This window comes from Molothrus ater, chromosome Z, assembly GCF_012460135.2.
Source record: "Molothrus ater isolate BHLD 08-10-18 breed brown headed cowbird chromosome Z, BPBGC_Mater_1.1, whole genome shotgun sequence".
Classification (NCBI taxonomy): Eukaryota; Metazoa; Chordata; class Aves; order Passeriformes; family Icteridae; genus Molothrus; species Molothrus ater.
In genome coordinates this window covers 2365669-2382948 of record NC_050511.2, presented here as the reverse complement: position 1 = coordinate 2382948, position 17280 = coordinate 2365669, and the positions used below count along the sequence as shown (strand labels likewise).

The window sequence follows — 17280 nt, the reverse complement described above, 5'->3', positions numbered from 1 at the left end:
GAGGAGAGGGCAGCACAGCATGGCACTTAGCCAGAATAGGGCTGGGGTTTTTTTTCAGAATGTTCCTATCAGCATCACCTTTATTTAAACATCACTTTCAATCAGCTTTTTTATTTTCTTCCAGGTGTATCCAGCAGCTCCTCTGGAGCTAAGAAATTTGTGCGTGGGTTTTCTTTCACACACTGTGGGTAGGAAGGTATGTGGGAACTATAATTCAGTCACTCTAAATCACATGTAGCTGAAGCTTGAAAGAAAAATAATAATAAATGGTTCAGATTGTCAGGCTCAGTGCAATTCTCAATCAATTAAAGCTTATTTTAGCACCAGGGCAGTTTATTTTTATAATGTTCTTCTGGCATTTTGATGCTTTCATGTTACTGTGTAGCTAAAAGGTCCTGCTGGGAACAAATTACTCTTGGTAGAGCATTGTCTGAACTACAATTTCAGTTTCAATGATAATAAGTATCAAATGATAATAAATAATATCCACAAGAGCAAACAGCAACAAGAAAAAGGGCTACAGGTAGTGAGAAAGAATGGCTTTGGACCTGGGTAAAGGAGGAAGATAAACCAAGGGCTCAAATACAGTAAAACTCTAGTCTGGGCTCAGAGTCTACAAAAATTCTTCAATGCCTATGACTTCCAAATGTAATTCATTTTATTGAGACATTAAATAGTGAAAAGTCACCAGGGAAAATATTCCTCCACTGGCTTGCTGCTGCTTTTCTTGAATGGTTAAATTTAAATACTGTGTCTGCATTTTAGATCTGCATTTTCTGTTGTTATCATGGCTCCCCTTTCACAGATACGGATTGCCCAAATCTAAATTTCTCTTTTGTTGCACTTGAGAATCTGAACCACAGTGTCAGATTCACACTGAAGGTTTCAGAGCTTCAAAAGTTGCTTAATTGATGAGGAGAGCTCTTCCCTGATGTGACAACAAAAACCAGAACTAGTACTGTTTGTGGGTCCTTGCAGTGCATGGAAGCAGCTGGCAAACAAGAATGACACTGTGACTTGACCTTTCCTTGCTGGAATCAGAGACAAAATATTTTTTTAATAAGAGGGGCAATAATCACAATAAGTTGTTCTTTTTTTTTTCCACTGTGCCAAAGACAAAGATATTATGGAGAGATATTATGGAGGATATATCCTAAACTGTTGCACACTGTCATAAACTGATTCAACTTTTGCTCTAAGCTTTACTAGGCAAGGGAATTAAAAGCAAAGTGGGAAGGGTGTATGAAGAATGCCCCTTACCCCTTTTTAATTTACAGATTTCTAGCCTCCTAGTTGCTCTTGCTTTTCCTCATTTGGAGCCATCCCTCACAATACACTGTTCCAGGTAGAGATTTTCTATTTTCCTTTCCCAACTGGAAAAAAGGACCATATCAAGCACAAAATAATAGGAAAATTAAGTCCTTCCAGTGCAGGAGGGAGCTATGGCAAGGTCATCAGCTTCCCTCTGGCAGCTCATGCTCAGGTGCTGGCCCCTCACCTTGGATATCACTGAAGGTTTGGCTTGGAAATCCAAGGAAGCTGCAGCTCAGATCTGTACATTCAGCATTCTTCTGCTCTGGACAAAGGAAGGACAAACTTTTTTCCTCAGCACTTCTCCTTCCAGTTGATGAAGCAGAACCAGCTGGCACTGCAAAAATCAGTGTTTTCACAACAAACGCTGTGCTGTGACACATCACCTTAGCTAAGACAGTCACCAGCTCCACAGGAATACACACCTTGCTCTGGGCCACACACCTGGGAAATCCCTGCAAGTTCTGACCAGCCCTACACAGAGCTCCAGACTTGAGTTCACCAGCTGCTGACTGGAACCAGCACATCACCTCCCCTAAAATATGCAGAAAAGCCATTAACTGTGCATTTTGTACCCACTGCCTGTCCTTGCAATCTCCACTCTCCCATCACAACATGTCTGTGCTCCAGAAATTAATGTGTTCCTGTTAGCAGTTTTATCTCCCCAGCAGCTAGTGAAGAGTTACACAGCTACAAAAAGTCACAGTTCAATATCCATGCAACGTGATTTCAAGCTACAGTTCCAAATGTTTCACACCCCATTGGCTTTAATAGGTTATTAATATTATATGTAAAAGCTTCAATTAAAGAATCGTTAATGATTTTGCTGCTTTTGCAGAACTATCCTGTCTTATTTTAATGTAAAACCCTAAACTTCCTCTCAGCAGGCTAAAAAACCAAGTCCATCCCTATCTTCATTGGAGTGGGACAGCAGCCCTAACTATTATTTCCTAATTGGCTGCAGGTTTAGGCTCAGCTCCATGTTTTCCAGGCCTCCTCCCTGAATTCAGGCAGAGCTGCACCACAGTGTTGGGGATTCCTGGCTTGGGCTTGGCAAGGCAAGGTGGGATTTCTGTGATGGCATGGGTGCTTCCAGCACCTGAACTGTGACTGCTGCAGGCTGAGGGGGAGTCATCTGCCACCTAGTCAGCTCACATGCAGTGCAGGTGGGCGTCTTTGCCCTCCTCAGCACCTCTTCCCTCATTTCCAAACCAGCAATCAGAGCATTTCTTGGCCTGGCAGGTGTACTGCAGAAGGAGCAAGGACAACTTTCCACTTACTGTGTAAGGCAAAAAACAAAAAAAAAAACTACCCCCACCAACAACAACAACAAAAACAACAACAACAAAAAAACACAACAAAAAAAATCCCTGCTGCCTTTTAACATATGATTGTGCCAGTTTAAGATCCTAAGATCTTGATCTTGCAAGTGGAGGATCCACCTGATTGAGCACAGGATCCACTTCCCTACGCAATCCCATCCCCAATTCCTTGACATGCCTGCTGAAGATGTGCAAGTATCGCACACAGCTCTTGGAAAACAAGAAATCTTGATGTCGCCAGCACTGAGGAGACATGAGTCTGACTCCCACCACCAATGAATGTGCCTACACTCACCAAAACCCTCCAGGCACTTAGCTGGGATTTAGTCAACATGCTCTGTGGAGAATAAGAGCTCTTTGAATCCCAAAGTATCCCAAAGATACGTCAAATGAGTCACATCCCAAAACCACCTTTTTCTTTCCTGAGTATAACAGGAGCTTTGGATGACCATTTCAGCTGCAGGTGGGATGGCAAGAGGGCCAAGTGTGAAAACAGCATGGAAACAAGCTGATGTCAGGAAAATAACATCAGGAAGTGAGCTATGATTGTTTTCCCCTTTATATTTAATCCACTGAAAGTGCCAGTCTTAAATCCAGGGAAAATGTCACAGAAAATCACACTTCCTGCAACCACCTACTATCAAAGGGGGACAAAGCTACAGAATTTTACCCAGATTTCCACTTTTACCCTGGTCCTCTTGTTTCTCTCCCATAGCTACTGTAGATGATCATCACAAAATGAATAAAACATACTTCCATGTGAATGGAACAACATGTGCCAGCTTTGCTGCTGGCATTCTGTCCACATGACTAGCACTCCCCTTTGCTAACCCTTCTTCCCTCTTCTGCTGTTAACCCTCCACTCACAGACAAAAGGAAAACAAAGCGAACCTTGGCTGCTTCTTCCCCCTCAGTGACATCAAAAAATGGTCTGGGATGAGGAAATGGGGGGAGTTATATTTCCACACAACATAAGAGAATGAGATACTTTAAAATAACAGGTCTCACAGAACTGAAATATTTTTAAAAGCAAGAAAAATCAAATAATTTGAAACCATAAAAAGAAAATAATTTGAAACCATGAAAAGGAAATGCCCAGTTATATAGAAGGTAGCTTTTAGACCATGCTGCCACAAACCAAAGTGCTTAGCAAGCTTCAAAATCTATTCTGATGATCCATGCAAAGAGACACATCATTGGCAGCTTCACAGACTACATATGAACACCTCAAAATCACTGTGTGAGCCACTCAGACTTCCTTCAGCTCAGCTATTCTGTATTCATCTGCCATGAAGGTGGGACACAGGGACAGCTTGCATGACCTGAAGCATTTATTATTCAATATTATTCTGTATTTTCATGTTCTTCAATAAGATGCCTGACCTGCAGGTTACCCCACCGGGATGGCAGGGAATGACGACAGGAATATAAAATGGAAAAAAAAACCTAATGTTTGCATAATTTGGCCCCTGGATGAAATCTCAAAGTGAAATCAGAGGATCTAAAGATTATTAAGAGAGTCTGCCCTGATTTTTAGGTTATATTTCACCCTTTGGTCATCTCACTTGGCTGCAGAATAAATATCACCTGCTGTGGCAATAACAAATACAGTTTGCTGGGGCTAAAGTTCCTGGTACAGTGCTTTATTTGCCTTGAACACTTCAGGAAAAGAATGCCTGCAAAAGAAATCTTCATTTATTGTGCCATTTCAAGGCTAGCAGAGAAATCCTCAAACAACAAGCAGCTAAAAGCTGGGTAAATGCCAGATTTCACTGAGTTGTGCCAGGGATGTATTTGGCCATGTATTTTTTTGTTTGTGCATCCCCCATAAAGTTGAATCATTGGGCAAATTTTGCTTAATCAAGAGCTGAAGCCAGTACATGTTTAAATCAATGGGAAGCAATCTTGATTTCCTAAGGAGGAATGGCAATCTAAATCACTTTATTATAAACTCAGACTCACTTTTTTTGTTCTCACAGCAAAATCTACTGCTCAAGTAGCTTTAACCTACCCATGTAACCATCAGTAATAGAGATCTTTAATCCAGAAAGTGACCAAGCACTACCCACAAGCTTTTAAAGCCCTGGGGAAAGCTTAGAGCAATCCTGGGAAGCATCCAATACCGTACTGAACTGATATGTAGAATAGCTATTTCAAGCTCTTTTCCCTATTTGTTACCATCCCGGATAAAAAGGCATTAACTAATTATTTTAATTGCACTTTTTGTAGTATTTCTCATGGGACCTGGACTGCAGCTGCCTCAGCTTGATCCCATTTGGCTGGGGGATGGGATGCTACTATAAAATGTGTTTTCCCCAGAGTGAATGGGGCTTTCTGCTGCAGCTGTCTGTGTTGAGGTGGGGGAGCTGTTGGCACAGGTGTGTGGCACAGAAATGCTCCCTGGTTTGAAACCCATAGACTCCAGCAGGAAATCTTCAGCCAGCTGCTCAGGAATAAGGCCAGATTAACTCTCCCCTCCCATCTTTTTGGTAGGGAAGAAAGCTCACATGGGTTACTTTTAAAAGAAGAAACACCTTTGTGTGACCAATGCCCTGACAATTGTACTGGTGGGATTTTTTCCAACCAGAATTTTCTTAGTTTCTGAGAGCAAAATGTTGCAACTGTTTGGAAGAGTCATGATCTCACAGGCAATGAGCTATCTGCAACAGGATTCAGATCGCTTATGGAAAAATATGCTGTTAGGAATGGAGCGAAGGAAAACACCCCCACAGAAACCTGCTTAATCAAGTACAATTGGCAGCAAGCACAGAAGAGAGATTATGCTCTTTAGGAGACATTTTTTGGTGCAGATTAGTTTCTGCTCCCCTCCAAGTGACGTTGTCCTGTTTTCCCTGCTCCCTTTCCTGTTTCAGGCCTGGTGGAACTGTTGGTGCCTCAAACCCCACGCTCATTTTGCTTGGGCTCCAGTCTTTTACAGGTGCTTGGTGAGAGGTAAGAAAGGAAAGGGATTTCCAGCCAGACTATCACTGCAAAAAATCCATGTTTCCGCCTGAAAATCCTTCTCAAGTTAAAGCTGAGTTACATCAGTATCAGAGACACTGAGGTAGGTGTAAGACGTTTCCAGGAGCTGGTCAGATCCTGGTTTGCAAAGGTCCCACAGTATCATCCTCTTCTAAACTTGCTACTGGGAACTTTGTTCAGGGTGGACTAGGGGCTGATGTTTCCCCCCAACACAATCAGAATCTGAGAGCCAGAAATGGACATCACTCCTTCTCCATGTGTGATGTTAGGGAGTTAACTTTCCTCCCGCTTTGTTATTTCAGTTCATTTACCGAAAAAATAACAGATGTGCCCAGAAGAGGAGCTTTGGGAAATATTCCTGTTTTTTTCACTAAACAAACTCTGACAAGTTGAACATCCAAAGTACAGCAGCTCCCTTCCCCTCTCTGACCTTTGCCTCCCAGCTTGGGGAGGTTGTCAAAGGCCTCTCCTCCTCCCCTCACAATTTCTGCATCTGCAGCCTGGTCTGTGCACTTGCTTGCAAGTTACCCTGAGGTGAAACAGCATTTTCTGACTCTGGAAGAGACTGAATTATATAATTATATTATATTTTAGGTGCAGATAGGGTTTTCTTTGATTCTCCGACATCTGCAGAGTTGTTTAATGAAAGTGCAGCAACTGGTCTAATGGACCGTAATTAAAAATAGAATTTAAAAAACTACCACTTCCTCAAACAGTTCTAACTAGCTGTTCCAGACTACATTATTATATGGAAAAGTTCATGGTGTGCCAGGGCAGAGTGGCTTTTTAATGAAGCAAACATGAAGCTGCATCGCTACAAGCACTACAACCTGGCTTAAACTGGAGCACCAATGGAAAAATCAAAGCTGTCCTGCTCTGAGCCACCGATGTTGCACTGCTCCTCATCTTGCACAGCATTAGTATTTGCACGGGTTTTCCATGATTAACTGAGAGGCAATCCAGTTTAGAATAAGCCCAGCAGGAAAAGAATTTTAAAGGTTAGTTGTCAAATGGCTCAGCTTCCCAACAAACAAACAGACCCAAAATCAGGAGAAGGGATGCTACACTGGAATTTGGAGATGAAGGGGTGAGAAGGCTGGATGCTTTTGGCAACGGTGCTGCTTTCTGTGAGCTGAAATTGCTTGCAAAGTGATGGTCTGAAAACATGACCTGTGGCATTTTCAAGCAAGCCCGGCTGAAATCTTCGGACAGCACCGCATCACATCTCTCTATTTTTGCACACCACAGGCTGGTTCTCCAGCCAAGCCAGTCCAGCTCAACCAGGCAGGAGGATAAAGAAGGGTCACGCAAGTATGCAGGACAGAAAGCCCAAGAGCCATGTAGGGATGGAGGATTTTTAGCACAGGAGAGTTTCTGCCTTGCTGTGTCCCCTCGGGAGAGGCACTGCATTCCCTTGGGAAGGCTGTGGGGAGGGATGTGTGGGGGACTGTGCTGTGCTGGGTTGGATGTTGAGTAACAGAGCTGGATGTTGTGTAGCTGCTCGTGGGCAATTATGTACAAAGTCACAACAGTGATGCTAGAAAGCTCCAGGCATCTTCACCAGACTTTGCTGGCCATTAATCCAACAGAAGGCTGCTAATGGCATCTGATTGCCTTCTCTGTGCTACTGCTATTTAAGGCCACTCTGAAGGGCACAAACTCTTCCCTATTACACAATGTGAGATTCAGGCAAAATTATAACCCTGGGTTTCAGAAGGATGAATTCTCAAAATGACAATAAGCTAACAAGATGTGAACTTTATTTTTTAAGTCTTCAGCCATGAGCTGGAAAGGAATCAACTCTTGAAAAGCAAGGATCTCTGATCATAAATAAAATATCATCTAGATAGAGGGGACGAAAAATTCACCCATGACATTCCATTACTAAAAAACTTTATAACACTGTGGTTATGAACCTTTCCCATTGCAAAGGTCTCTTGCACTGCAGCTCCTGCATGTCCACCCAGCATCCCTGTACATGGAAAACTGCACAGCAGCACCTGGGAATTTCAGGACATGCCAGTGTACAGCGGAGGTTTTTAATATGGGTCAGAAAGAGATATGCCAGCACAGGAAAATGGGCAGCCAGATATGTTCTTCACTTCATCCATGCAAAGAGAGCTCCTGGAGTAGGTTTGGGGGGTGGGTGACACAGGTGATGGAGGGACTGGAGCATCTCCTGTACAAAAATGCTGAGGGAGCTGGGGTTGTTCAGCTTGGAGAGGAGCTCCAGCTGAGAGGCACCCTCAGCCCTGGCTGTCCCTGGCTGTTCCTGGCTGTCCCTGTGTGCAGGGAGGGTCAGAGCAGAGCCCAGGCTCTGCTCCAGGCCCAGCAATGGCATTAGAGCCACAAGCAGGGACTGAGCCCAGCAATTCCCCTGCACAGGAGACACAACTTCTGCCCTGAGCAGTGTCCAAGCCCTGAAACAGAGAGGGGGTAGAGTGTCCCTCCCAGGAGATATTCCAGACCCTTCTGGATACAACCCTGTGCCCTGTGTTGTGGGATGATCCTGCTGGAGTAGGGATGTGGCACCAGATTGACTCCCTCTGGTCCCTTCCAAACTTATCCAGTCTGGGATTCTGAGATCCTGTGAACCAGAGAACCAGACACACCAGGTCCAGCGGGGCAAACTTTCAACATCCAGAACTGGTATCAAGTTTATGAGGCTTTCAGTCCACCTTTGGGGTGAAGGACCTTTAGTGTGGTCATGCAATGGTCAACCCTGGCTATGGCATATTACTTTGTTTGTTCCCTTCCAGCAAAAAGAAGACAGATAATTCATTGTCTGACTGGGAAAGGGCTCACACAACAACACACAGCCACTGACTGTGAGAATTGCCCAAGTGTTGGCCTCACATTAAGAGGCAATAGATCCTTCTCAGAGTCTGGAGAGCCATCTATTATGAGCAAAAGCAGAGCCAAGCTGTTGGGGGAGGCAAGGACTCTGCTTATCTTCATATTTAGGCAGCTCCTTACAGCCTCAGGGAAAGAGTTCACCTGACTCAGGAGGGATGGTGTGCATCATTTTAGTCACCAAGGAGATGTACCTAAAGACAGTGATGTCAAAATTGTCTCATTCAGCAAGTGACACACTGCCTACCTTCCTGCCTTCCCCAGGAGGGACTAACTCAGAATCCCAGCATGGTCTCTCCTGCCCTGCATAAGGAAAACTCAGAGGGAAAAGCTGGAAGAGGGTAGGAGGGTACCTGGAGTCAGAGGCACAAACAGATTTTTCAGCCAGACTGAAAAATCCCCCATCCTATGGAACCACTCCAACACAGGACAAGGCTAGGAATAATGACTCAGCTTTGTCCAGATCCCTTAAAAACACACTGAAAACACATTCTAAAACACCTATAAAATGGTTGGGTTTATACAGGCTAGTGAATATCTAGAGGGGAATCTAACCAGCTTGTACAGCCGGCAAGTCAAATACAGTTTTTCATTTGGCTTGCAGTCAAAAAGAAGATCAAATGATGTACCAAATCCTACCTTCACATGTACACAGGACAGCAGTGTGGCTGAGAGCAGAATTTGATTGGAAAAAAAAGGAGTGAACTGGCCATTTCAATCCCTGCTGTGAGCATTCCTGATTAACACCAGCTGATACTTTTAGAATAGTAGGTCTGAGGATTAAAGTATTATGTAGGCTGAAAACACTACGTCACATCTCTAAAATTACTTTGTATCATTTAATACTCTGCATTCTATTAGGCTCAATTCTTGGGTCCACAATCAATAATGAGAACCTCCACCTCAAATCCAGATAGTATATTTAGGGTAACTCACTTACCCTCAGAGGCTTCTATAAGAGATTTTGCCTCCAATTCTGATTCATTATATTTTTTCATTTGTTTTCTTCAAATCCTACCTTAATGGTTTCTCTGTGAACCAACAGAATGTCCCATATGTAGATTAAGGAGAACTACTATTTTTGTTTTACTCTGATAGTTCTTAACAGAAAATAGCAATGCAATTTCTATTCACTCAAATATCTAAGCTCCAAATAATACATTATACAAAAAAACTACATTTCAAAAAAAAAACAAAAAAACCCAAACAAACCAAACCAAACCAAAAAAAAAAAAAACCAAAACAAAACCAAAAACCACAAAACAAAACAAAACAAATAGAAAACAAAAAAAAAAAACAACAAACCAAAAAAAAACCTACTCGGATCCTAAAGTTCACAATCCCAATGTCCTCTCTTCACATGTTCACCTTCCAGAGTTCAGGCACCAGATTGCTTTACCTGTCACTGCTCTGTTTACTGCAAATAGGAGGAAAACAGTTTTCTGGATGTCACATTATACAGAAAGACTTTAAAAGAAAAGGCATATTATATTGAAAGTGGCAAATAAAAAAATCTGATTAATGGTCTGTCCTTATATCATTATTATTATATACAAAATAATTGTATATTACATATACATCTAATTAAGGATATGTTCTATGCTTTTTCTGAACCAAAATTTATAAAAAATTAAGTCCAGCTTGAAATGTGCCCCGGACCTCTAAAGAACATGACTGTGGTGCAAAAAGCCAGAGTTCTTCTGATAGAATATTAGCTCTCTCTTGGTGATAGATCTGTAGAAAAGCTGTTCAGAAAACACATGCTATAAACAGCAGAGGAGAACAGGCATCTCTGGAAAAGTTGCTTTTTAAGGCAGCAAGTTAGGCAAATCAGCCCTTGGGTGTGCTCATCAGCCGCACTCACTCCAGAAACAGCTTAAATTATCAGTTTAGATATGGCAACAGGTTAAGGGAGGGGATTCTGCCCCTGTGCCCCTGGGCTCAGGTGAGAGCCCACCTGCAGAGCTGCCCCAGCCCTGGCTCCAGCAGCACAAGGAGCTGGAGCTGCTGCAGCCAGTGCAGAGGAGGCCACGGAGCTGCTGCCAGGGCTGGAGCCCCTCTGCTCTGGAGCCAGCCTGGCACAGCTGGGGCTGTTGAGCTGCACAAGAGAAGCTCCAGGGACACCTCAGAGCCCCTGCCAGGGCCTAAAGTGGGGGGCTGATACAAGAGTTGGAGAGCAATTTTTAGAAGGACAAATAGTGACAGGACAAGAGGAATGGTTTTAACCTAAAGGATGAATGATTTAGATGAAATGTTAGGAGCATATTCTATCTTAGTCACTTAGTTTTTGTAAAGAAGCTGGAACTCTGAGCTCATCCCAGGATCTCAGAATGGGAAGGGTGGGAAGGGACCTTAAAGCTCATGCAGTGCCACCCTGTGCCATGGGCAGGGACACCTTCCACTGTCCCAGGCTGCTCCAAGCCCTGTCCAGCCTGGCCTTGGACACTCCCAGGGATCCAAAAGCAGCCACAGCTTCTCTGGATACCCTGTGCCAGGGCCTCATCACCCTCACAGCCAGGAATTCCTTCCCAATATCCCATCTGAATCCACCCCTGCCACAGGTAGGGACAATTTATGGAAGGCAGGAACTTCTGATGATCCTCTATGCCTACTCAGTCCCATCTGGAGAAGGCCCACCCTGAAACTGTGGCAGTTTGCTTGGCGTCTTTTCCAGTGAAGGTCTGGGTATCTCCAAGGAAATTCCACAGTTCCTCCCAGCAGCCTCTTGAAATGTTGAATGAATGCTTCCACTTAATAAATTTGCCTTGAAATTTCACAAAACTTTAGTAAATTTTCTCAGGATGGATTTTCTTTCCTTTCCTATCTATCTATCTATCTATCTATCTATCTATCTATCTATCTATCTATCTATCTATCTATCTATCTATCTTTCATTGAAAAAAAACATATAAAAAGTATGGTGGCCCAGAAAATCTAGTGGCCCAGAAAATCTAGTGTAGTCTAGGACCAGGAGCAACTTTCTTTCAGCCCTAAGTAAACTTATTTTTTTTTGGTCAGATATTGAAAAGTGCAGATATTAATTTACCTTACTTATAATATCTCTCATTCTGTTCCAGGCCTTGAGAGATATCAAAAGCTTAGGTGAAAAACAGTAGGAGTCATGTCACTTGTGCTAAGCTCAATGTTTTTTGCAAATAACAGCAATCCTGGGTTTTTTGGTGATTTTAATTCAGGAACATAAGCCACCAGAAGCTGTGAATTACTCCAATATATAACACAGCAGTAATTTTTGGTTTAATCGTTAAGAATAAAACCTTCTTGCCAAACAGATCTACTGAGGTGTGAAGTGGACAGGCATCTGCCCTGCTTTGAATCTGCTCTTTGATATTTTTCTCATTAGCTGCCTAATGCTGGGAAGGGTATCAGTTTCAGCTGCAGGCCTAGGAAGTTGCCCATGCTAAGAAAATTTCACCAGCTGTTGGTCTTATTTCAAAAACTTAGTTATCCATTGAACTTGAGGTTCTTAGTTTATGAAGAACTTGAGTTTATGAAGAACTTATGAAGAACTGGAGGTTCTTCATTTATGGTTACCTTTGCATCAATAAGTACAAGCATATACATCCACTAAAACATGATACTTTTCAGAACAGAATGTTGCATGTTTGAAATGTTGTAAATTACTTAAGCAAGGATAGACTATTGCTCAACAAAAGTCCCTTACTAGGACACTGAAAAATATATCAGAATTTAAATATTTAAAATAATAGAATTTTAGAATTAACTGCAAAATGAGTATTACTGAAAAAATAAGAAAGTTCTTTAAAAGATAGCATTTGATAGTTGGGGAGCTACAAAATATTGACAGCTTGCCAGGATCACATGGAACATACATTCCTTCCAACAAAGATGGTCACACATAATTTTTACTTGCAAAATCACTTACAAGATATTGACAGGAGCAGCAGCAAAACAGAACTGATAACTGAGCACACAGTTCTCACATTGCCAGGAAAAACAGGCCAACAGCTATTTCCTTCTCAGATCTCAAGCTGGGATATATATAACTGAGTTCACAAACCAGAAATTATCATCTGCCCAGTCTTAGAGGTTCCAGAAGTGGCATTTTGCTGAAACTACACAGCTAGCTAAGAACCCCAAAAATATTATTAGCGTTTAAACTTGTCACACCAGAATTTCAGACTTTAAAGGTCAAAGACATTAGTGTGAGATTTCACTTCAGCAGTTGTCCCTCTCTTCCTCTTCTTGGAAAAGGGAGCAGGAAGCTCCTCAATGGCTCCACATCCTTGCTGGTAAGACCCAGAGAGACTCAGTGAGATCATTAGTGAGGTGGGATTTTTGTACTAATTAAAGCTAATTTTCCTAATAGAGACTGCATTGAGTTATAATCAATAAATTTAAATATTTTACAGCATGTTCTAATACCCAAATAGCAAGAATCACATTCTTGAGAGTTCTGTAAAGCAATTGCATCCTGTTTCTTTGGGAAAGAATTGGAAAGTTAATAGATGAACACTAACAGTTAGAACTTATAATGATGGGCAAATGCAATAAAAAGTAATTTTCTTGTTCTGTGACTCTGAATCCTATTAGAGCAATTCAACTGCCCTGCATCACCTCCTTTGGCTCATTGTTTCCCAGAAATGAACTATTGATTACACCTCTAGTCTGTCATTTTCAGTGACCTAGCAAGCCTCCCACATACAAATTTAAAAAATAGTTTCCAAGAAAAAGCTGTTCTGAAAATGAGGTAGACGTAATTCATCAAACTCAACAAAAAAAAACAGAGGTTATTCTAATTCAATCCTATAACAATATGGTCTTTGGAAACTCTACACAGTTAGACTTGAGCTATCTGGGAACTTTGCAACAACTTAAGCTTGTCCCTCTCTTCATGCATGGCTCCCCAAGTGCCAACCAAAGCCTCCTATCCTACCAAGGGTCAGAGAATGAACAGTTGACTTATTTAACGAGACAGGCTGGTTTCCATTTTTCCAAGGTTTGTTTCCATGTAAATCCTGGAGCTCTGAGGCTCTGGATGCACCTACTTTGCATTCACTGTAGTCAGTGATAGATCTGTAGCTATCACAAAACATTTTCATCCTGAGCAACTTGGAATTTTCAAAGCACTTCCATATCCTATGAGGGAAGATGCTATACAAATGCAAATACTGACTATTCCCATTTTATCATTTTTTTCTGATAAGAAAACACTGCCGATTTTCAATACTTTAAAAAACACTTATGCCTGAAATATGAAGTTAACTCCCAAAAATAAGTTAATATTAAAGTAAACATAATAAGAGCCAAGAATAAAATCACTCTGTAAAAGCAGAGATTTAGATTTGGAGGAAACTAAGACTGGTGGTCAAAAATCCCTGTGTTCTTTAAACAGCTTAATCCAAAATAGTTTCAGTCTTTCAAAACCACGATTCATACACATATTGATATGCTCTAGAAATACCAGAATTACTCTAGAAACAGGTTTAGTTGCTTCTATACATTGATTTTAAAGCAAGCTTATTTGGTCTCTGTGTGAAATTTGGGTAATTTTTGAGCAAAAAATCTATTTGTTCGGTTACTGTTAATTTAAAATACTGCAAATAATTAGTCCATCAAATCCGTCAAACTGATGTACCTGTGGAAAAGTCTTTTGAGAAGGGAGCTATGTGCATAACCCTCCTGGCAAACAGTGCTGAGCACAGGGCCAGTGGGTGGCTGGGGAGTCATTTTGCTCTTCAAAATAAAGCTGTAATAGGCCGTGGGTGCTGCATCATCCCTCTGGAGTGCAATTAATTGCAATTACTGCAGCCTCAGTTTGTGGCTTCTGACACACTTGCAGGGATAGCTGAGTATTCTCTTTTTGCCCATGAAACAAGCTGCATTTTCTCTGTTGTGTTTTATCTGATCTGCTCCTGGTCCATATTGGTTTTGGGGTTGGGTTTTTGGTTTTTTTTTTGATCTTTTCTTTTGTCTCTCTCTCTGTTCCATGATGTCTCTGCACCCTTGAAAACCTTGCATGCAATTAGAGCGTGTAATGGCAGAGAGGTGCAGTGCTGCTATCAGCCTCCCCTGCGCGTGATGGAGAGATTTATTACTGCAATCTCCCAGCAAACTGGTGGAAAGTGGATAATAGATCCTAGATAAGAGATTTACTTGAACCCAGAGAACAACATCTTAAATCTCTTTCTCCAAGGACAGAGCCAGTGTCACATTTGTGGGGCCAGGTGACAAGACAGGGGTTCCTTTTCCGCCCATCTCCACCCCACACAGGATCACCTGCCTGCTATTTGGTTTGATGGGGTGCTGCATGACCTGAAGCCTCAGCAAACACCCTGAGCACTCATCCCTGAAAACTCATGCTCAAATGAACATTTCTTTGATTAACTTGGCAGCATCTACACAGTGTTCAAAATCTATTTAGGTAGCACAGGAGAAAACACCCTACAACCCCACAGAAATCATGTAGAGGCAAATCAGCTCTGAGTCAGATTAAATAGGGCTTAATTTGACTTCTGATTTGTTTACACTTCATCACACAGCCAGTCTCCATTATGATCCCTCTTTATTTCCTACTGCTACAATTTCACACCATTCTCCTAACATATGAAACTCTTATTAGAATTATTCAAGTACTCCGAGGTTTTTTTGGCAGCCCCGTTACCTGCAGGTGTTAGCAGCTTGCTAGCACATCTAAAGGAAGCAATCTAAAGTCCACGGTGAAGTTCTGCACGAAATTGCAAGAGATCTTTAGCTTTCAATTCCCCCTCCCATAGCACACATGCATCTTACAGATGTGCCATGCCTGCCTCTGAACACCCACTTCCTGACATAACATGGGTATTTTGCTTTAGAGAGAAAAATTACCATTTGAAAAAACTTAATTCCTTTTTGTTTGGAGTTGACTCACAGTTTTTAACCCAGCTCTCAGAATAATGCAGATGGCTGTGGAGCCAAGCTTCCCGTAAAACTCGTAGGAATGGATCAGAAACGTGCCGAGCAGAGAACAGCACACACTCTCTGCAAGAAATCCAGCCAGACCAGGAGAGCAGCAGCAACCTGGCCCTTTCCAATGAAACTGCCCCTTATTTTACTGTGATTGCTTATTTACCGTCCACACATGCTGCGGCTGCCCTCCTATTTTGCCAGGCTGCCCCTTTCTCTGTGTTTCTCCTCCCCTGCCACTCACGGGCTCCTCCTGCTTTTCTGGCTCTTTGGATCACGGGCTGTGCCCCTCTTCCCTCCCGGATGGTCGAGCCAGATCCAGCCTTCACCTCTGCATCACAGGCAGCTTCCACCAATGCTGGATTTCAGCTTCCTCCTGATGTCAAGTTTCAGCCCAGCCCACGGCTCTTGCATCATGAGCTTGAAAACCCTCCTATGCTCTAGACTTTGCAAGGGATGTTTGCAGAGAAGCAGCAGTTTTATTCACTCTGTACTTGATGCCCCATTTTTTTTTGCAGCTTTTCTCTCTTATGTGACAAGAAACAGCTGTTTGTGTTGAGGGAAGCCTCTTTCTTGAGCTAAATCCCTTTCCTTTTCTAGAAACAGATCTCTCAGTTACTCCAGTGGGACTGAAATCCCCTGGAGTCAATAAAACTTCTCAAAGGAGAATTTCTTCTATCAGACTTTATTTTTATATCCATAAGAAACATTTAGAGCATTTTAAAGGGGATTATTTCTCTCAAAATAACATTATTCTAAATTTAAAATTTTAAATCCATGCAACTTTTTATGTGCATGAGTGCTAAAAAGCAAAAAAAAAAAAAAAAAAGAAAAAAAAGGAAAAAACACAGAAACAAGGGGCAGGGGGTGTGCTGGTGAAATAAATTACTTGCATAATTTTTAGTTAAATGCTGAATCTACAGGGTAGTCCTGCAAACCACCTCATGAGCAACTTGATTCAAACAATGACCTGTTTGGGGTCACTCAGGTGTGTATAGTGGCAACACAAAACAGGTTAAAATTTTCAGAATCTGGGTTATTAGCTTAATATCTGATTGAGGCCAGGACTGACTGCTGCTGTTTGTTTAACACACTGCACAAAGCATTTTTCTGCTCCTGCAAAAAGCCTCGGGTGCAGATCTGCAGTGAGACTGAGCACTCACAGCAGATTGCTGATGACTTCTGGAGAAATGTCCCTGCCTTATCAACTCTACATCACATTTTGCTCCGCAAATCGCGTTTGAAGTTTTAAAGCTGGATGAATGTGTGAGCTTGATTACAGACATTCATGCAGATAAGACTGTGGAAGAGAAGCTACATTGCAGGACTACACCCTTTCTCATACAATTCCGTGCCAGATCTCTGTACCAGACCTTTGCAGTTCTGTAATAATTTAGCAGTTTACTTGACTTAAAAAGCAGTTGGAGAATGCTTTTTCCAAGCTCTGAACAACTCGCTCTGTTTAAATCCACCACTAAATCTGGACTCTAACTCAGTGAGATTAATGGCTGTACCATATTCCAGCTTTCAGAACTCTCAGATCAGATATATTTGCAGGATTCAATGGGATATACAGGAATAGGAGGAGTAAAATTTTGTTTCCTCACACAGAAAAGGCAGTAAAAATAAAGCGAGAACAAACATTTTCACCCAGTCCCAAGGATCAAGGAGAAGAGGCAAGTTCAAACTGAGTATTTCAGGAGTGAGAACTCAAAGAGAGTTTTATCCCAAGGAAACAAAGCAGATCAAAAGGCTTTGGTTTCAGAAATGCTGTAAATGTGCGTGCACAGGCTACTGAAGAGATCTGCTGCTTCTGAGCAGGGAGAAGATGAGATCCTACTGCTTCCAAGGGATATTGTTATCAACACAGCAGTGTCCACTGTCACCA

General features: G+C 42.1%; 1 protein-coding gene across 1 annotated transcript in view; it reads right to left on the bottom strand.

Moving 5' to 3' along the window:
• Positions 1-15647, bottom strand: part of ST8SIA5 (ST8 alpha-N-acetyl-neuraminide alpha-2,8-sialyltransferase 5) — a 70934-nt gene extending 55287 nt beyond the window's left edge. The window contains exon 1 of the mRNA XM_036402990.2: positions 15637-15647. The gene's annotated coding sequence lies outside the window, so the exon portion shown is untranslated. The remainder of the gene's footprint in view (positions 1-15636) is intronic.
• Positions 15648-17280: the final 1633 nt, after the last annotated feature.